This window comes from Dermochelys coriacea, chromosome 9 (genome assembly GCF_009764565.3).
Source record: "Dermochelys coriacea isolate rDerCor1 chromosome 9, rDerCor1.pri.v4, whole genome shotgun sequence".
Taxonomy (NCBI): Eukaryota; Metazoa; Chordata; order Testudines; family Dermochelyidae; genus Dermochelys; species Dermochelys coriacea.
In genome coordinates, this window is record NC_050076.1 from 97,439,536 (window position 1) to 97,462,164 (window position 22,629).

A 22,629-nucleotide genomic window follows, 5' to 3' on the forward strand; every position below is an offset into this window, starting at 1 on the left:
CCAGGAGTAAGCCTGTTGTCCACCTGTCCCTTGCAGAATGGTTTTCCTATTCTTGTTAGGATAAAGCCCTTGAAAAGGATCATCTGTCTTTTTTGGATGACTGGAGATCTCTTTGTGGGCACTCTTGATAATGCTGACCTCCTTTGAAAATCTGCCTTTAGGTCTACATAACTTTGCTATCTTCAAATAGGCTGACCAGATAGCAAATGTGGAAAATCGCGACAGGAGGTGGGGGGGGAGGTAATAGGAGCCTATATAAAAAAGTAAATAAAAGACCCACAAATCGGGACTGTCTCTATAAAAATCAGGACATCTAATTTTTAATCTGGCCATTAAGTAGTTCTTATCCCCAAATGCAATACTTGTGTGTATATGCTGAATCTCACAGTATGACAATCCTTTTAGATTTGGAAGCCCCCATGAATTTTTGGGGGGAATTATCCTGAATGATTGTTCTGCGTTTAGTCACTTTTGGTTACAAGTAGTAAAAGCCTTTTTCCATCAATAGCAGCTGATCTTTAAAAGACAAGTCATTTGCAGTAGCAACATAAAGATACGTACCCTTCTGTTTAAAACCTAGAGTAGTCAACAACCAGACTATCAACAAGAGTAAGGAAGCCCACTGAAATATTTATCAGTTTTCAAAGTCTCTGATGCAATGAAAAAAATGCATAGTCTGAGGTTAATATTGTCTCCTACATTTTAGTTATTGTTCGGGTGGTGATACATGGGGAAAGTTAATGTTGTTAAGCAGATCAATGTGCATTTTCCTATTTTTTTTATTGCTTTTGCAAATGTAACCTTTTCTTTAAAATTTTAGGCTAACATTTGTGAGGGTTTTGCCCTTTAAGTAATTGATAGAAAACGGTACCTCTAGAATCACAGAAATCCTGCTTGAGCAAGTTTTTTTGCCTGAGAATATGAACGAATGCTGTAGTCATGCGAGACAGAAATCCACCTATGTCCTGCTGTACAAGCATTTGGGACTATCTTATTTTGCTGAACGCTTCACACGGGCGATGTCTACAATACCCACAACTGGTGGTGACAGCGTGTAGCAAAGAGGTAGCTGCATGCCAGTGCAAAGCACACGGTGTATAGCTTCGCTTGCCAAGGAAAAGCTCTGGCCGAGGGGAGGCAACAAGGAAGGACTCCAGCAGCAGAGAACTGGTAGAGCCTTCCCCTGTGCCAGGGAAGGGCTCCAGCAGTGGGAGGCACCTGGACACTACACTGCTAAGAATAGCTGCATAGACAAGGAGGCAGAATTTAGGCAAGTAGAGAGCCACATAGGATGTGTGCCCACACCCTTCGGGTGTGTCTTTAATTGTTCTTCCTCATTGCTGTGTTGCTATTATACCCATTCTAGAGGAGACTAGATATGCATGTACCTACATGCCACCAAAAGAAGAGTGCTGCATAGATGCACCCATAGATATGTTTTACTGAGTTAAGCAAACTGATGTGGCGATTAATGGTTTGACTAAACAATTGGTATGTAGCCTATAGGAAGAAGAAAACGTCTCTCACTGTTACAGCACAAGATATCCAGCCATTACTAAGGGAGAAAGCATACTTAGATGGGCTTTTTTAATTGCATCAGAAATTATATTCCATAAAACAAATTCACAGTACGTAACACAGGTGTGGATTATATCTGGACACAGTCAGAGCATTTTAGTGTAAGCATAATTCTGTAATATGTATGTGAGCAAATCGAAGTGGATTTAGAAAAAGCAAGATAAGGACTTAAATATATCAGTGTTCATGCAGCTGTTGCAGTTGAGGTAGAAAGAAAAACAAACAACAACAACAACCCCATTCTAATAAGTAGACGTAAGACATGATCCTGTGGGATGCCACTAAAATAAATCAGAAAGGAGAACTCTCAGTATGTTGCAGCAGGGATCTCAGAACCTATTTCAGGTTCACTTGCATAAAAAATAGGCATTTAATGGCAGCATATCCAGATCCATGGCAGACATTGAGTTACTGCAGAGGAACAAAAAAAAAAAAAAAAAATATTAAGACACCATTCACCAAGCAGATATTTCTTTTCCAGGGGTTTTTCACTTGGAGGGGTCAATCTGCAGAAGCTGTGGATTCGAACACTCTAGAACAACAGTTGGCAATCTGCGACCCATCAGGGTAATCTGATTGCGGGCCACAAGACATTTTGCTGACATTGACCATCTGCAGGCATGGCCCCTCCGCAGCTCCCAGTGGCCGCGGTTCGCTGTTCCCAGTCAACGGGAGCTGCAGGAAGCAGCGGGCCACAGGAACATGCTGGCCGCTGCTTCCCGCCACTCCTATTGACTGGGAACAGTGAACTGCGGCTACTGGAAGCTGCGGGCAGCCATGCAAATGTAAAACTCTCTGGCAGTCCGCCTTGCCCACCCCCATCTTAGAACCTTTTCAAAAGGTTCTTATATTTAAAACAAAACAATAAAAAACTTCTGAAATCCGAAAGCTATTTTGTTTATTAGAAAACTTAAATTCAATCTGCAGTTTTAAATGCAAGTGAGACACTAAGGTCCCGATCCTGCAGTGAACTCTGCCTGGGTACAGGGATCCCCCAACGAGCAGTAAGCTCAACGCGAGCTCCTTAGGAAGATGCTACAGTAGAAGTTAGCAATAGAGCATGTAAGCGCTGGTTAGCATAAAATTCTTTTCTGTATCAGAATCAGGGCATGCTAACAGCACTTCTTGGGAGGTGGAGGGGAATTAAACCCAGTTATGTGACTCCAGCTATAATTTGCTGTGCATGTAACTCAGGATTGCTAACAAATTCATAAGGATCCCTCCACGTTACCTTTCCTGGATACTGATTGATATATTAATAAAACTATTAACAGGTAAAGTACAGTGAGAAAAGGCAAACGGAACAAGATTTGAAGATAGGTTTACAGAAGATTCCAAATACATGCCATTTTTAACATAATTTGTTTTAAATAATGAGGACCCTGATTCAACAGAAACAGTCTAGTTTCCAATACCTTCCGAGCCAGGCAGGCACCAGATAGCTCCAAAGAATGCTGTCGTATGAGAAGGAATTCAGTGAGACTGCTACAGAAGTCCACGTTAAATAAATAAATGCAGTTCCACTAAGCACACAGAGGTGGTGGCTTGCCTCCCAATTCCCAAGGTCTTGAAAACTCTCCCTCTTCACTAGTATAATGTGTGTTTTTAAACACTCAGACTTTAACAGTGGCACTGGAACATTTTTAGTAGTGGGGGCACTGAAAGCCAGCCCCCTTACCCCTGAGGCTGGAAACAGGGCTGTCTCTCCAGGACAAGGGGTAAGGGGGCCAAGGCCACAGCTGGGGGTGGGCATGGGGCTGGGTGTGCAGCCCCAGGCAGGGGCCGGCAGCCAGAAAGCGGGGCCGGTGCCCCAGGAGCAGAGCCCTGGGCGTGGGGCCAGGAGTGGGGTGGGACCCAGGAGTGAAGGCCGGGCAGTGGGGTTGGGGCTGGTGGCCGGGACCCGACCCCCAGATGACGTGTGGGGAGCGGAGTGCAGGCAGAGGGCCGGGGGCCTGCATAGGCATAGGCATAGCAAACACCCCCAGGTTTTATGTGCAGAGCCAGTGGCTGGGGAGCAAGGCCAGAGGTTCTGCATAAAACCTGGGGAGCTGCAGCACCCCCCGCATCCCTACTTCCTGTGCCTATGGACTTTAAGGTCTGAAGGGACCATTGTGATCATCTAATCTGACCTCCTGCACGTTGCAGGCTGCAGGATCTCACCCATCCACTCCTGTAATAGACCTCTAATCTCTGGCTGAGTTACTGAAGTCCTCAAATCATGGTTTAAAGATCTGGTTCAAAATAGAATCTTTTCAAAATTTATTATAAGATCCAATGACATTACATTCTAAAGTATATTAGAACCCTTCGCTTCTGTAGATTGACCTCTCTAAGAGACAACTCCCTAAAAAGAAACATCTGCTTGATGAATGGTAAGCAAAAGCGGGTGGACACTTGGCTCTGCCCACTCAATGCATTGGTCAATACAGCCGAGCTGTTACTCAGAAGCAATTACTTCCTGTTCCCTGCAGTTACGTCCCACCCATTCCACTGTACTGATATGATTTGTCCTATCTAGTCCTTTGTTAGCAAAGGCTTGAAAACTGGCTTTTTATATTTAAAGAAAAAAAAAAGTCAGTCACATACAACGTGACACAACTGGTGCATTATAAATTGTGCTTAAACTTGACACAAAACTTCACATGGAACCGGAACCACTGATGCAAAACACCCCACAAGTAATTATGACTGGAAGTAGTAAGACACCAATTTAGTATGAGAAGAGGTATGTTTGTCACACAGGCACTATGAGACAATATGAACACCTGGATAGTTCTGTTTAGCACAGCTCAGAAACTCTCTCTAAAAATAATCAGAGAAATGCTTCGAGGAAAATGCAGCACATTTAAGCATGTGCCATGTGTTTTAAATAAAATGCCAAGTTTAATGCTAATAGCTATTAATCAGAGCTTTCTTCCATGTCATTTCAACACATTTAAATTTGAAGTTTGATACTACATGATCTTAAAGATTCAGAACCCATGTTCATCCTGGCATGAAATAGTCATTGTCTGTTGACAACATGAACAGCAAATTATTATTCAGGGCTTCACTGGATTATTACTACAGTTTGAAAATAAGCTAACAAAAAGAGACAGTTCTCCTTGTAGCCTGGGGAAGTATCAGAAATAATAGAGATGCAAGGAATTATTTAAGGACACAGAAACAAAAAATTAAAATAAACAGAAGGGATCAAGTCTGAAAATGTAAACCAGACCTTGGTCTTCTGCAGGTGAAAATTCATTTGGTATCATTCTACCACATCCAACAATGTTATTGTTAAGGTCATTTTAGTGTTCCTGTTATACATATATATACACACACACACACACACACCAGGTATTCTTGGTTTTCAGTTCGCATCTGGCAGAATGTCAATGTTTAGGGCCATCAACCCACTGAAATGCACATATGCAAAATATAAGGACTTTCATGCTAGTTTTGCATGCACAATTTGGCAAACACAGTCAGGGATTTGAGTGCACATTCAGGCAGGCACTTCTTGAAATGTGTGACTTGTACATTTTCAGTACTATGCATGTGCGTGTTTACAACCACACACACATTCCTAGTCTGCAAATTGGTCCCGTATAGTATTTAGAGAAAATAGATTACAGATTTATAGAGAAAGTCGATTTCTCTTGTATATTAGAGACACTTTTCTCACAATTCCCGCTAAAAGCCATTTTCCTCTTCCAAGCATAATACTTGGGGCTAAATTCTATCGTTAAGGAGATTTAGAAGTGGCTCTCCCAATTGTCTGGGTATCCACACAGGAGCTGGGCAGCAGCAATCATCCTGAAAAATTGTCTGCCTGCAACGCAAGAGCTCTGCTGTGAAAAAGATTTCTACAAAACTCGGGCACATGGTCTGTGTTCAAACAGAACCAAGGCTAGATTTAAGCATTCTGGTAAAACATTCTGGAGGGCTGTCTCACTTTAGTTCTAGCTTCTGGACAGTGCTTTTTGAGTAATCTGTTTTCTTTTGTATACTTGGGGTCTATCTACACTCACAAATTTCATTGGTATAATTCACTACCAGTGCAATTCCACTGATGGTAGCAATGGCGGAGGGTGGAACACACACAAAGCTCAGGTATTTGTTAAACACCAAGCAGGATTAGTCAAGACAGTAATAAAACACTGAAGTTCTGTCTACACTACACTTTCGCCCACCAGTGGCCTGCATTAGTGGCAAGTAACAATTTGGGAATTTGGGACTATCAACAGGGGGCTGATCCTGCAAGGTGCAGAGGACTTCCTGTTAGGTGCCAAAGGACCTCCACTGAACTGATTAGGAGTTCAATGCTCTCAGGAGCTTGCAGAGGGTGGTCTCAGGCTTGGTTTATTGTGCTAACATCTAAACTACATTTATTCTTGTGCTGGAAGACCAGAGTCACAATAGATATTCTGAAACATTGGTCTATGATGGATTATGGTTTTCCTAAAATATCATGCAAAGTTTAAAGTTCGTAACTCCTGCGCGGGGCCCCTTATCAAGTCCTCTTTAATTTTCATCAAGAGGTTAATTTCTCAATAAATAAAACAAAAAGCAATAGAGATGATCACATCTTGTGATCTATCAGAACTAGGTCTTCTTTGCATGCTGTTCCTAGCATACTGTGGGTAGTGACAGAAACAAATTATAAATAATGTATGGAAAATGATAGAACAGGCAGGAAAATTCATGTAGCATACAGGGATCCCAAATCCAAATTTTTGGTTGAGACAAGCAATGCTGGTTGTCATAGCTGTCTTCTAGCATGGCACAGCCTATGTAGCATGAGAGAACGGAAGAATGGTTTTTCCTTCAGCAGGCATGAAAGTCACATGCCATAAAAATAGTGGCACCATCTCCCACATTTTGAAGATACAATTCTTCTTCCGTTGCATTCGCTCAGACACGGTGTCCAAGCAACTGAAAGAATAACCAAGAAGTCTTCAGCCACCAAATGAATTTTCACAAAACGTTGCATCTACATTAAAAGCGTCCTTTTTTCCCCCCTGGGTAGCTGCCAGAGTACAGTCCCACACAGACCCCCTAGGTATGTACTCAGGTGGGTAGCCCAAGCCACTGCCCATGCTGCCCCTGGTTACACTGCTATTTTTAGCAAACTAGCTCAAGCAAAACCAGTGCGTGTCTGTCTACCGGCTCCAGGAAGCATGCACACCACTGAAGAGTAGATGTAATCTTAGCTAAGTAAATATGATTTCCTCAGTATTTGAGGCTTCTTCATGCTGAAAATATTACAGAGTGATGAAACCAGCTTCAACCAAGACAATCTCCCATATACATCAAGGGTTATGTTCAAAAGTCACACCGAGGCCGGGTTTCTCTCAGGCCTATCCAAAGCCCACTGAAATTCCCAATGAAGACACCAGACTTTGTAGCTATGTACACCCTCAGAAATTGTGCCTGCAGTTAGGTACCCACAAAAGGAATTGCAGGTGCAAATCAAAAGGAGTTTCACCTCCACTACGGAGCGTCAACAGAGCAGCTAGGCACAGGGAGCAGAGGATTCATGGTGCTCAAATTCAGGGTCCACGTGCCCTTTTCACAGTGAGCTCCAAGTAGCTTACTGCAGGGAGTGTTTGGAGTGGGAAGGACCTGGAAATTTGCAAGTAACTAAAAGCCCCTCCACTTCCTTTTCCATGATCTGCAGTTGAGAAGACGACAGGGTGTGGGAGGGGGGGAGAGAAGAGACAGATTCTTTTCACCCTTCATTGCCAGGGCAGTACCAAGCATTCAAACTTGGTACAGGATTAGACCCTGTAAAGCCAAGTGAAGGCTGTGACAGATACTATAAGGAAGCAAATGATATGACAACATTAACACAATGCTAATAATCAGTGCAGATATTTGCAAATATATTACCTCTTTAGAGTAGCATCTTCAGAAACTGATAATTGAATGTTGAAGGTGTTTATCACACTAGAATTGTAATAGACCTCATATAGTTGGGAGCACTAGCACAGATGGGTCATATAAAGAAGTAGAGTGGATAGTAAAGAGTCATGTAGTGACATTAGAATTAAATATGGTAGAAGTTAATTCTTAAAGACTCAATTTGCATGTGAAGCTTTAACCCTTTGGTTCTATTAGGGCCCAGCCCTGCAATTCTGTGCCTACAAACTCCCTACTGTCTTCAGGGTCATGACATTGCACAGATTACTGAATATAACATTTTATTTGGCTGTGCCCTCTGGTTTCACTAATAGCCAGTGGTAGTTATCAGTTGAATTATATCCGATATTCTATATTTCGGGTAGTCTTTCGAAACAAAAAGCCCTCCAAAAAGTGACCTTGCCTAGTGTCACATGCTCCTCTCCCTCAAAATATAATGAGCTAAATTCTCTACTTATGTGACTACACTGAAATCAGTGTAGTCCTGCCAGCCAAAAGCTTGTACCAAGCAGAAGAATTCAAAATATTAGATTGGGATCTTAATGTAAGAACCTCCCTCTTGCATGGGTCATCAGAAGGATGGGAATCTGTGATCTTCAGCACCTTAGTACAGATCTGACCTAAAGAAATAACTCCTCAGCTAACCAAGATAACTGGGCATTTTCCTTTAGTGGATCTGTCATTCAAAGTGGACAGGAAACACATTTTGCTGGTGTGCTACATCTATACAATATAAATTAGCTTAAATAATAAATTAACAAACATGTTTCTATAAAAATATTACGGTAGCAGAATATTTATTATATATCTATTTAATCTGGTTCCCCAAGACTTTGGGAAAAAACTACCTCCCTGTCCAAAAAAGCCCTTATGTTTCCCATGTTTCCTATGTTTGGTCAGATCACCAAACTGAAATATTCGATTCAGGTTGCACCAACCCAAAATAACATACTTTGCTTAGATTTTCCCCAATGGGAAAACCAAAAGGGTCTTGAAAATCTTGATTTTTGTGCAAACTGTTTTTTTCCAATAAAAATTCATTTGAAGGGGAAATTTCTGCCCATCTATAATTGTGAGACTTCATGTAATAATGGTCTGTATGACATAGAGCTGCCCTTTACAGATTTTACTGTAAGGTTCTCTGAGTTTAGATTAGCCACTGTTGTTTATATTCTTTAATTCTCCTGTCTCCTTCCTTGTATCTTCAACTCATTTTGACTGAAAAGACTTTTGCAAAAGATTCACTCTCCAGGCATGGTTAGGTTTAGCCTCGGCTTGAATTGTTTTCTACCACTGTTTCCCAGCTCATCTTAAATTGATATAAATCACTAACAGTGTCAGTCTTTTCACTTGCAACTGTCCTGCTTGAGCTCACTGACTTTAACTTAAACGATGTACTTGGCTGGTCTTAAGTTCCAAGAACAACATATTGGAAAAAAGTTTTCTGCCTATTAACACATTTTATTGGGCCTTTGCAATATGTAAGCACACAAGACAACTGGGGAAGGGAAAGAGGAAAGGACCTTCAAGTGTGCCCAAAGTTCTTAGCAGAGCTGTCCAAAGGACGACCATTTTTTTCATTTTTTTTTCGAGGCTTCAGAATTTGTTTTTGTTACACGCTGGGACAAAACTGAGACCTTTCAAACACGTTCATGAGATGCAATTGTCAAAATATCCATTTTTCAGATCAAAACCTGAGCTTTTTCAATGTCTGTATATGCATCTCTAGCTTGCTGGTCAGGGCACTGGCTATAGGGAAGACACAGCCTCAAGTTCCTGCTCTCTCTGAGTTAGAACAGAGCTTTGCATCCTATACCACTCTGTATCAGGTAGAGCAGGGAGTTTCATATGGGTCTGCTGCCTCCAAGATCAATGCCCTAACCAATAAGGCTTCAGAGTGTGCATCTCTCTCTCTCCCTTCCAAAAAAAAAAAAAAAGCTCCCTAGTGAAAACTTAATTGAAACAGATACTCCTCTACAAAACTATATGGCTTTTACAAAATAACATATTTTGAAGAAATTTCATCAAAACTTTTCTAACCAGCTCTAATTCTTAGTGGTTATGTGATAATGTTACAACTAAGAGAAATATGAATACTCTGAATTCTTGCACTGAGCAATGCTTTAAGAGCCACAAAACTTAAAGTATGCTTTGATACTTTGGGAACTGCTGCAACATCTTGGGATTCTATCCTGTTGTCAGGAAGAGGAGTAGCTAACTTGACAGGGTAATGGTTCAGAATCTGACGTCAGGAGTGATTGCATCCAAGTCAGTGGAGTTACATCAGTGTAAATACAGTTAAGTGAGATCACATTTTAGGCTCAATAGTTTTTGTTTGTGGGTGGTTTTTTAAATATGGTTCTCTTCCTTTCAATTGAATATCTGGGATCTTGCCCTATGCTATTATGAAATTAGTAATCAACGTTGCATAAAAATAAGTCTTACTATTCATAACATCAGATGTAATAAGTTCTACACGCTGTGTCTCTGTAAATCCTTAAGTGTCTTTATTTCTTCCTAGACAACCTATCACTGGACAAATGTCACTGCTCACACATAAGTGTTGTTCTTTACATAGCAAGTGGGCTACTGCTGAATGACCAAATATGTGCTGGCCTCCAGGAACCGAGAATGGTGTCTCTGCAACATGACCTTGGTGCCGCCTACCATAAGAAACAAGCGTTACCAAAATAGCAGAATAGATGACCCTACCATTAGGCTGGACCTTGGTGTGAAGCTTCTAGTCAAATGATAGAATGAAAGTCTTATTCAATTGTAATAAAATTTCCCCATTTGGATACCTGTGTGTGTTGTGCTGGCTGGGATATTAGTTGAGTGGAAAGGTAGGTGGAGGCCAGGAGAGGTATCCAAACTTTTGGCTAATCTGGATGATTGGGTAGTTCATTTTTGTAATCCTTCAAGTCACTTGACTTTCTTGTACTTCAGCTAATGCAGCTTTTAGATCTAGAGGGCAGGGCAATGTTGAAAGAGCTAGTATAAAAATGTACAGAAAAGCAATTGAGAGCTGCACAGATTTAGCTAAAATCTGATTCTTACATGGATCTCTATATCATATTTTTTCCGCAAGTACAGTTGAGACAGAAAAGGTATTTCCCTTATGTCTGAGATAAAGGTTAGCATGACACTAACAATTGATATGTGTATAGACTATAAATCAATGAGATTTGAGAGCACACGGCACTTGAAAGAAGGTGGTTGGCATGTTGCAGGATTGTGTCAGAGAGAGACAATGAGAGAGGATATTGAGTATTGCTGTAATGGATTGAACAAGATATATTTTCTGTGTTTGGAATGAACGGAGAGCTTCTAAAAGGTGTAATGAAACAGAGATGCTTTGGGTCTCCCTAATCTCATTCCCCAAAAGACTTTCTTCACCTTTCATCTTGCACCTCTGTTATCATACCCAGCCATTTCTAGTTTAATCTTTCTAATCTGACCACCTCGTTTCCTTTCAAGGAGGACACGCTCCAGGCTCTGGTGACGTTAATGGAGATTTTTCCACTGATTTCAATGGGTCCAGGATTTCACTGAACACGTGCATGAGATAGGAGTACATATTTTAGCGACAACTAGAGTTAGGTGAATATGGCAATAAAGTAAAATAAATAGCAGGTATTTTTATGGAAGAAAACCAAACTCTTTAACTCTTTGTTGGGATTTGTGGCCTACCTCCCCCATTTAATTTCTGTCTTTACAAATGCTCAGGTGAGCAAGGTTTTATTTGAAAGGCTGTTGAAGGAAAACATAAGCAATGTGAATAAGCGTTAAAATGGCACATTTTGAGCAATCTATTTCTAATTTAAGGTTATTGTGTGGTATCCACCTTTTTCATCCTTCCAACCCATAAATCCTCTCCAAGATTTTCATCTAATGGCCTAGTAAGTTCTATATTGCTTTCACTGCTTATTATCAAAAGACTTACAGTAGGACGTAGTCACGGGTTCCCTTCTCCCCCATTAAAATATAGGCATTCCCTGAAGCTCACTTTCAGCTTTTCTTGCTCTGAATTTCAGCCATCACCCAGGGTTATGTTATTAACTTAATTACATTAGATCCTTCTGGTCGTCGTAAGAAAGGCCATTCTAGGAAGCTTTTTGTAGTTATCTTGTGTCACTTAGTTGATGTCAGGCTCACCACAGTTCTAGTTTAGTTGTGTTCTAGATAACTAGTTGAGATAGCAGCACCAGTTTAATAATGTATTGTTTTTGAGAACAATGCTGAAGCACACTGGACTAGTTGTACCTCTTTATTTATTTTATTAGTTGTTCTGAAATGATTTCTTGAAATACCATTTTTCCCCGTCCCTTCCCTAAAGTGTACATTAGGGAATATTTCATTCCAGACAATCATTGAATAGCAGCAAAGACTCTTGGAACAACAAGTCTAGGTAGTCCTGTCTATTAAATTCTGGGTGAAATATACCCTGTCAGCTGCTGAGATTAATAGTTCTATTTTCCACTTCTCTGTATTTAAGAAGCTCCTCTTACTCAGATAAATTGTGAAAAATTTAAACTTCTCAAGGCCTTTTTCTATAGTCTTACCTGTATATATGATGCTGAAGTTTGTTCTAGCATCCTATGTACCAAGGAGAAGATTACCCATCAAAGCTGCTTGGAACACACTGGTGGCGGTTTTACTCCATATTTAGAAAATTAAACATTAGACGTTTACCATGAGTCAGACGTTAGGTTCATCTCACTAGATTTTTATTTAGAAGTATATGATTTCTAAATTGTCAAATTTGAGGAGAGAAGAATTTCTCAGTGGAAAATATTAAGTTAGGAACAGGGAAACATAAGGGCTTTTTTGGACAGGGAGGTAGTTTTTTCCCAAAGTCTTGGGGAACCAGATTAAATAGATATATAATAAATATTCTGCTACCGTAATATTTTTATAGAAACATGTTTGTTAATTTATTATTTAAGCTAATTTATATTGTATAGATGTAGCACACCAGCAAAATGTGTTTCCTGTCCACTTTGAATGACAGATCCACTAAAGGAAAATGCCCAGTTATCTTGGTTAGCTGAGGAGTTATTTCTTTAGGTCAGATCTGTACTAAGGTGCTGAAGATCACAGATTCCCATCCTTCTGATGACCCATGCAAGAGGGAGGTTCTTACATTAAGATCCCAATCTAATATTTTGAATTCTTCTGCTTGGTACAAGCTTTTGGCTGGCAGGACTACACTGATTTCAGTGTAGTCACATAAGTAGAGAATTTAGCTCATTATATTTTGAGGGAGAGGAGCATGTGACACTAGGCAAGGTCACTTTTTGGAGGGCTTTTTGTTTCGAAAGACTACCCGAAATATAGAATATCGGATATAATTCAACTGATAACTACCACTGGCTATTAGTGAAACCAGAGGGCACAGCCAAATAAAATGTTATATTCAGTAATCTGTGCAATGTCATGACCCTGAAGACAGTAGGGAGTTTGTAGGCACAGAATTGCAGGGCTGGGCCCTAATAGAACCAAAGGGTTAAAGCTTCACATGCAAATTGAGTCTTTAAGAATTAACTTCTACCATATTTGACATTAAGCTGCATTTCCTTATTTTGGTGCACTGACTCATGAGAGTTATAATTTGAGGTACCTGAGATCATCTCTTCCCCTATAGGTTGGTCTCTCAAGCCAAACTATCATTTCCCATGATATAATATAATCTTCCCTCTGATTGAGCACCATGGTGTATCATGGGAGATGTAGTCTGGCCAGGGATGCCAGCCCATAGGAAAGAATGGGAAGATCAGACAAAAAAATACAACTTCCATGACACAATATGTTTCCACCAGAAAATGCAGTTTAATCTTGAACTGACTTGAAATTTAGTTTTTCCAGGTCAGTTCAAAAAATATTTCAGTTTAGGAATATCAAAGTGTTTCATTTTGATCAAAAATGCCAAAATGAAACATTTCATCACTTCCAAATTAAACATTTTCAGAATATTTCATTCTCAGAAAGATTTTAATATTTCAGCTTTTCATCCTGATTTGGGACAAAACCAAATTGAAATATCAGAACTTTTTATGGAAAGGAAATTAGTTTGTGCTCCACCATGCTCTCAAAGCTCAATATTTTATACTCACCTCTTTAATGTCAATATAAGGCAGCTCAAAGGGATGGAAAGCCATGGACTCACATGCCATCAGTGTGGAAACAACACTCAAATCAACAATCTTCTCCACCAAGATATCCCAAAGCTAAGAAGGGAATAGCAGATGGATGGATGGATGGATACTAACGAACTCAAAATCCATCTAGAAAAGATGGACCCAACGTAGCGAGAAATGCTATGGAAACCTTGCCAATACTCTAACCTTGCCAAAAATAAAAGACATCCGACCAAAGAAAGTCAAAGTGATGTAAACTCTTGGTGTCACAGTGGACTCCTCACTGCTCCATTATGTGACACATTATGTCACCGTGGTAACAAATGCCTTCTTCTCTATCTCCTTGGCTAGGAAACAGTACCATTTAGTTGAGGATTGGTCCTGCTTTGAGCAGGAGGTTGGACTCTATGACCTCCTGAGGTCCCTTCCAACCCTGATATTCTACAATTCTATGTCATTTTGGCCAAGAGTCTAATCACAGTTTCACTCTAGATTCAACTATTGCAACTTGCTGCTTCTGTGGGGGAACACAACACCAGGCAGCTGCATTCCCGCTCCCCACATAAATAAAAAGGCCAGCATGAACCCGTTACTCCACATTCATCCTAGAACAGAATTCAAAGTCCTTGCCCTAATTTACAAAACCCATACTGGGATTGAAATCTGGCTACCTCAGTGACTGACTGAGCCTTTGTGATGCTCTAAAACAACTGTAGCTAGAAGAAAAGGAGTACTTGTGGCACCTTAAAGACTAACAAATTTATTTGAGCATAAGCTTTCGTGAGCTACAGCAAGTACTCCTTTTCTTTTTGCGAATACAGACTAACACGGCTGCTACTCTGAAACCTGTAGCTAGAAGGACAACAATTTAGCATACTCAGCAGCAGGGATCGAGTTGTGGCACTCCAGAGGACACGAGGCGGACCATAATCCTGACTGTGATCAGACTGAAACAAAAGATCCGCTTATGATAAACTATTTCCCAGAAATGTCACCCGTTAAAAAACCAAACCAAACCAACCCCCCCCCCTTATTTTTTTTATTTATATTACCATAGCACCTAGAAACCCTAGTCATGGACCCAGGGCTGGATTAACCATCAGGCTAATAAGGCTATAGCCTTAGCCCTCTTATTTTTTAGGGCCTACTGGTCAGGCAGGGGGTGAGGAGAGAGGGGGGAGCGAGTGTGCTCACGCAGCCCTACTGGAGCGTTCCTGCCAGAAGGAAAGGCAAAGCAGCCCCCTGTGGCTTGGAAGGAGCTCAGCTGGGCTAGCAGCCAGCTGCTTCCGCTCCCTCCCACCTGCATCTCCCTGTGCTGCAGGAACATAGTGCCAGACATCCGGTTAACACTGGTGACCAGACACTAAAAATCTGGTTACCACAGGAACCCATAGTTTGAGCAGGCATTAGCCCCCTACCCCTGCCCCACAGCTCTGCCCACCCCTGATTTCTCCAGAGCTCTGCTTAGCTGTCATGGAGGGAAGAAGTTCCCTCTGTCCTTCTCCTCCGCTGAGGCTGGCAGGCAGCTCCAGACCAGGACGCTGTGTCCTGGGTCCTAGTGCCCAACACCATCATTTTCTATGTGTGCAGGGTCCCATTTCTGGGCAACTGCTGAGTGCCTGGGGGGGGAGGGCAAGGGGGTGATGCGGGGGAAGAGGCAGTATCAGAGCGCTGGGTGGGAGGCTTGTACAGAAACTGCACACAGTCTATTCAGCTCCAGCCAAAACTATTGCCCCTCCCACGTATAAGGATCGAATTCCCACACATTTGTAGGGAAAAAAAAACATCCCATTCTGGATACCAGTCCTTTAACATTTACAGAACCTTCCATCGAGGGGCTTCAGATTTATGATGCACTATGTTCAATATTGTATTGAACTGTACTAAAAATCAAAGACATCCAGTGTTTTCCTTTGATGTATTTTTCTGAACTGGGATGCACAGGACAACTCCATTCTTTCTTTATGTTCAGCCTAGTTCCATGGGCCAAGGCATCTTTGTAGTTTTAAGGGGTTGCAAAAGCACTGGAGAAAGCTCAACACACAATCTTGTAGGTTTCTCCCTCCCCTCTCCCTCAAGCATAGGCGCCAACTCCATGGGTGCTCTGGGGCTGGAGCATCCATGGGAAAAATTAGTGAGTGCTCTGCACCCACCGGCAGCCAACTCCCCTCCCCTCACCTCCTCCTCCACCACCTCCTACTCTGAGCGCGCTGGGTCCCCACTCCTCTGCCTACCTCCCAGCGCTTCCCGCCTGGCCACCTGTTTTGCTGCTCCAAGGGGGTGGAGAGAAGCGGGAACGTGGCCTGCTTGGGGAGGAGGCAGGGAAGAGGTGGGGCCAGGGTGGGGATTTGGGGAAGGTGTCAGAATGGGGCAGGGAGGGGGCAGAAACTTTGGGGAAGGGGTTGGAATGGGGGTGGGGCAGGGACGGTGCCTCATGGAAAGGGTGGAGTTGGGGCAGGGACGGGGGTGCAAGGGGGGGGTCAAGCACCCACCGATGGGAGCAGAAGTTAGCGCCTAAGCCCTCAAGGATTTTAAATCCTCTTCTTAGCAGGCTATGATAGAAAGACTGGCTGAATAGGCTAAAGGCAGGTTCTGTCCATTTGCTGGTTCTCTAGCAGCTCAATCCATCATAAAAGTACCTCACATTTGATTTCTTTTGAGTTTCACTCCAAAAACTTTAAGCTAAATAAACCTGAAGTTAGTCCTCATTTTTCTGCCCCAGCTCATACTAACTTCTTTCCCAAGCGGGAAATGGTGGATAAGCATGGGATGTGTGTGATTCGAGAAGGGAATGAGAACACAGGACAATTCCTGCTGACTGTTACACCTGTGTAGTCTTATTGACTTCAGGGAGAACAGATTTTTGCACAAGAATAGATTTTGGTCCCTTCTGCTTTTTCACACCTGGTATAAGCCAAATCTCATTCACTTTCCTCCCCTCAACTCTGAGCACTTTAAGGGGGAGAAAAATAAGCAAGGTCTGCTTGATTTACATACGATAACAAAACGGGAAGCTTTCCCTTGATTCTACCCAAGCCTTAAACACCAGATCTGATGTAACAAGGGTGTCACTACAGCAGCCATGGTTGGACTGTTCTTTTGAAAGATCCTTAATGGTTCTTCTAAGATGCTGATTTACAGTGAAGTCTTTTTGTTCAGGGGGGCAGAGTACACAACAGGGATTAGCTCTATTTTGTCAACTCCTAGTCATTCAAAAGCTGAATTGTTTACTGTTTGTACAGTGATTTTGAAGAGCTAACATAGTACAGAAGTGCTAAATATTATGACTGGGCAACCATCTAAAGATCTGTGTCACTTCTAGCTGTTAGCTTTTTCTTACAGAAAGCTTAAAATAAACAAATGCAAACTGTAGGGCACTGGTGCACACAGAACTCATGCTTAAAAAAACCCTCATGTCAGAGCTGCTAATCACACATTCTAGAATAGATAATACTTAGCCCTGCCATGAGTGCAAGGGGACTGGACTAGATGACCTCTCGAGGTCCCTTCCAGTCCTGTGATTCTATTCTATGATTCTAATTGTGGAAGAGCTTGGTGACAGAAGGGCCTGATGTGGTGAGTCACTGGAGATTACCTATACAAACTGGGTATCATCCCACAAATATTTGGATTCAACATGAAAACACTAATGCATTGTCTTCAGCCAGTGCAACTCTGGGAGGCAGCTTTCAAAGACAGCCAGCCTAAAATATAATGCCACCCACTGTAATTTTTCCCATTCCTACTTCCTCTACTTCAGTGGATTTTACACCGGAGTGGTTTTCTTTTACCTAATAAAAGCTGGCTGCCTCCCAGATTGCGGTCAAGTCGGAGAGGGTGTGTGGTGTAGAGTCCATAGCTTGGGGGAAACACCTACAGGCTTGGCTTTGCACAGTGCCAGAGAAGAGCTGAGGGTAGAAGCACCCGGTGGAAAGAGGTGAGCAGGATGGGGAATGTTGCAGTGTTCGCCCTTGTACAGATGAGCACTCCACTACCGAGGAGGAAGGAGGCCTAAGAGGACAGCATCGGATCCCTCCTGCTACCTCTTACTCAGAAGCATCTGTTTGAACAATTGAGTGTAGTGAGAGTAGAATAAACTTGTTAAATTTACATAAAATAAATATGTTTGTAGATAAATGTTTGATTACTTTATTTTGTTTGCAATAGGTCACTCATACATAGGCCCTTCCCTCCCATTAGCCTTGGGCCCCTCATAACCTTAATCTGGCCATGGGTGAACCAGGACTAGTAGAAACACAGAACAGAGAGCTTCCAATCTAAGGCAAAAGACAACAGACAGATACAGGCAGACAGACGGGGGAGTACAAGGAAGCAATGAGACCCTGGTAGTCAGCATGATAGGCAGTGGCCTGTTGCCAAGTTTTATGGCATCACTGTAGATGAGGGATTTGAAGGAGGGCAATGAGGTAGTGAATGTTTATGGGGAGGTTCTCCCAAGTGTGAGGGGCAGCATAGGAGAAAGCACAAAGGAGCATGTTTGTAAATTTGACAAGTGGGCAATGGAGGCTGGCAATATGGGCCAATCAGAGGCCGGAGATGACCTCTGAATAGTGAATGAGAGGTGTTAGGGCAAGGATGAGTTATGAAGGGCCTTGGAAATATGGGCAAGTAGTTTAACTTTGATAGAGATAGAGAAGATGATGCCAATGCAGAGAGGCAAAGAGGGGTCTGATATGGTCAAAGCAACAAATTAGGAAAATGATCTTTTCAGGAGCATTCTGAAACCCAAGGAAACAAAGGAATTTTTAAGACAAAAAACAAAAAAGAAACTCTTTTCTGCTTCATCATAGTTTAGTGCTAAGATATCAAGGCAACTAGAAGCTTGTGTGACTCTGACAGACCCCCCCCACCCTCGAGTCGTCGGCCAGCAGAATCGAATTTGTAGCCTCTGGACCTTCATGCAGGAGCTAAAAGCAATATGACCCCTTGCTATGGCTGTAGAGCAGATTCATTAATCTGTCTCTAAGTGGCCTCAGTGCCACTAGATGGAACAGAACACCATACCCAGGAGGTGTGTGGGTTACATACTTCCCCTAACTGAGGAAGCATGTCTCGATATTTAGAAATCCTGGATGAGCCCCCACTTGTAACACTTACTGACCCCGGTCGTCAGCGAACAGGATCGAACCTGGGACCTCTGAAGCTTAATGCATGAGCCTCTACTGCATGAGCTAAAAGCCATATGGCCCTTAGCTAAGGCTGTAGAGCAGACTCAATCTCTCTCCAAGTGGTCTCGGTGCCACTAGATGGGACAGAATACCACACCCAGGAAGTGTGGGGGTTACATTTGCAAATACGGTAGATAGATTCCATCATACTAAACAGTGCATTCTGCACTTAGATATTATAATTGATTGGCATGTGGCTGACAGCTCTCTACATTTACAAAATCAAGTTGTATATAGATCGATGAAATGTGATTTACTATAATGAAAGACCTCAGTGATGAATTTGTATCTGGATACACATGGATACAAAAATATTTACAAATTATGTGCAAATCATTTATGATGATGGGGGGAAGCTACTTTAGAACTCACCTAGTTCTTAACTTCAAATGCAGCAAAATAAATGGTTTTCTTTAGACAAATAAAAGGGCAGAGTGGAGTTTCCAAGACTAGAAGTCCTCAATTTCAGCATAGGGTTTAAATGGCCTACAATATCAAAAGGTTTGGAAAATGAATAAGGATTGCATTAGGTATTTACCCACAGCCCATTGCATTATCAACAACCCCAGTTAATCACTGAGTTGATGATGCAGTAGAATTCTTTGAACAAAATCCTGATGGTAGATTTTGGAGAGTCAATATGTATACAATTCTTTATCATTTGTATGTGTATACACACACACACACACACACACACACAGGTTTCTCGAAAAGTTACAATCTTGGAAATATTGAAATAGAATAAATGATTGACAGATTTTTGCTCAAATCACCCATTTTAAATACAGATATCATTTTAAAAATATTGCATACAGATAGCGTTTGTACCACTGGTAAGAGAAATGACTGACAGCAAACTTGAAATGACTCCAAAGTGGTGACATTTCTAAACCCTAATGTGTTTGTAGAGGACATATGTATAGCATACTTTTTCCTAGATCAGGATAAAAGCAGCTCTGGGTTAAATTAACATCAGGGATACAGCTGACTGAATCATTCAGAATGAATAATTTATTTAACAAATTTAGCTTTTCCCGCTTTCCACATATTCATAAGCAGAGCCATTTTCTGTATTAATTATTTGCATGTATTCTGTATTTTGAAAACTCCCTGGGTTAATAATGACTATTTGAAATTTAGAAGTATTTTGCTTCATTGTGATTGCCCACATAATGCACATTGTCTTTGATCCAATTAGATAAGTTCAGAGGAACGTCTCCAGTGAACACTGGTGTTTGTAAACAAATTCTGTTTTTGCAAATCCTTGCCCATCCAGGTCTGAAGTTCACTTTCAATGACCATTTCTGATAGTAAAACTCAATACAGCTAATATTCAAAGAAAGCAAATACAAAGGGAGTATGAATACGACCAAAGCATGTTCATTTAACATCTGATTTTTGCACTGTTTTCTGAACTCTACTTAGGAATCAAGGACAAATGGTGCAAGTTATGAAGTTCTTTACTGCAATACTACATTTGCCTATTTTAAAAGCATCTACTGATAGTAGAATATGGAAAGATTATTTGGTGAAAATATATTTCTAACAAAATATTTTCTTTAAAAGGACCTGCTGAAATGTTACAGAAAGCTAGTTTATCTCATTTTGATGTTGGACTCCACTTAAAAACTTGTAGACTAAATTAAAATACAGAGAGAACAACAAATAACCCAATGTTAATAGTGACCATGTTTAACTGCCTATTTCTGAAACAGATGTTCTCGGCAAGCTTTTCATCTTACACTCTAAGAAATCAACCAGCTACAATGAAATTGAACCCCCTCTTCCTCACCCATCCCTACCCTCCCTCCCACACAGTCACCTATATTTTTTTATCCTATTTTGCTATTTATTTAATTTCTCAGTTCAAGTTACTGAGGTATCCTTTGAGGGGAAATCAGCTTGTGTTATAACATTGTCCAAAGATAGGAATAACTCATATTTAAAATATGTAGCCAATATCAATTCTATCAACCTGTCCAAAACTGGGGAATAATTAATAGTTATGAAGGTGTTGGTAAAGACTCACCAGGTAGGGGTATGTTCAGATTTCCACTTAAGCAGGACTTACATTTCTCTGTTACGCTTCATTGATTTTAGTCTTGGGCACATTCACTTTTCAGATAACATTTTTATGTAATTGAAATATAGATACCTAGCAATTTTTGATGAGGAAATAATTAAAATGCTCCTTTTTTAAAACTTGGCTGGCAGAGTTTCTTCACCCTCCACTAATGTAACAAAATAACAGCCCTCCCCTAAATCCACACACACACCGTGCACTACAACAGCTATTATATAGCATCCCTGGCTCTGACAGTCCCCATCTCAAAAACCACTTCCCCCTCCCCATTCAGTTCTAAACCTCTCATCTCACACTCCCCCAGACTCCCACTGCACATCCAAACAGTTCTGACCCCACCAACTTAGCACCATTCAGCTTTCTGTTCCAGCACAACTTTTAACCCTCCTTCTGGTTCAGCTCGGAGACACCCAACCTCTTTTCTCAGCCCAGCCAATTTCATCTTAACCTCACAACTCTGACCCCACCTAGGACCACCTCCAGCTACTCTGGACACCCCATGTCCCAACTGTGATTTCCCTTCCATCCCCATCTTTCCATTCTGAACCAGCTCCAATCCCCACTCTTCCTCCACCCAGCTTTGAACTAGCTCCAAATATAGCTCTGTCTGTCACAGACACCCCCAGCCCAACCCCTTCCCTTCTTTTCTTCCACCCACCTGCTACAAGTCCCAGTATCAGACACAGACACAGACACAGCCACTCAAGAGCACATCTCTGGTTTGGCCAAGCCAACAGATCAGCACAGCTAAAGGGCTGACTCCATTTTCCTTGTTCCCCTCGCAGCACTTTGGTTATGTTTCCCTTCCCTACTGCTTTGTGTGTCTTTAGGGCAGCTTGCTGTTCTCTCACTATCCCTGGGAATGCTCTTCTTTCTGTAGTTAGGGGAGCTGGGACTGTTTGCTGCATTTGCTCTACTTATGTCCTGCACACCCAGTTTCTTTACAGAGATTTGTCTTTGTGGACTTCTCTATCCCTGACTGGTACTTTTCTTGCCCTTTCAGCTCTGTCTCTCCTCTCAGCAGAGCTCCTCTTCAAGGGACAAAAGAACAAACTCTCCCCTCTATCTACAGAGCTTCACTTACTTTAGTCTCGTCTCGTCTCGTCTCGTCTCCTCTCCTCTCTCTGGGAGGATCACAGTCCACATGGTGGAGGAAAGTGCCCACAGAGGCAAACCTGGGAACTGCTTAATTAAAGCCAAGCAACCCAGAAAAGGCAACACTTGTTCGGCCCCTTCATTGTTAACTCTTCCATTGCCAACCACCACACCTCAGGTGACACTTATTGTGAAAGGGTGTGAGCTTTTTCTCAGTCAGCCTGTTCCCATCTCTAGTCATAAGCATGAAAACTTGTCAGAGAATCTTAAGATGTTTTCCCTGGGATCAGTAAATCAGTATCTCCAGCTGGGCCTATCCTTCACACCATGAGGGAGAGGGAAGTGGCCTTTCCACTGAAGATAGTGTCTCCCTTCAGGTGAGAAGTAGGGGAGTGATCCCCTGAAGATGAAGGGCTAACTATACTCCTCCCAAAGATGGGAGGTGAGGAGAGATGTCCCTTCCTGGTCTCCTCCAGAAGACTCAAAGGGTGAGTCCTCATTGTGGGACCCTAGGGGGGGGAAGCAAGGAGCAGGGGGTGTCTGATTCTGAGGGGCTAATACAGAGCTATGAGGAAAAAGAGGGGGAGTTACAGGTGGGCCTAGTTGGGGGAGAGGGCATTATTGAGCATTAGGCAAACCCTGT

The 22,629-nt window shown here is 41.9% G+C and overlaps 1 long non-coding RNA gene across 1 annotated transcript; it reads right to left on the minus strand.

Annotated features, from left to right (window-relative positions):
* Positions 1-1,642: 1,642 nt before the first annotated feature.
* Positions 1,643-22,394, minus strand: LOC119860877. Its single transcript, XR_005294687.2, has 3 exons — positions 21,976-22,394; positions 19,181-19,294; positions 1,643-1,989 (listed from the first exon to the last, which is right to left on the minus strand). It is a non-coding gene; the product is annotated as an uncharacterized LOC119860877 (long non-coding RNA).
* Positions 22,395-22,629: the final 235 nt, after the last annotated feature.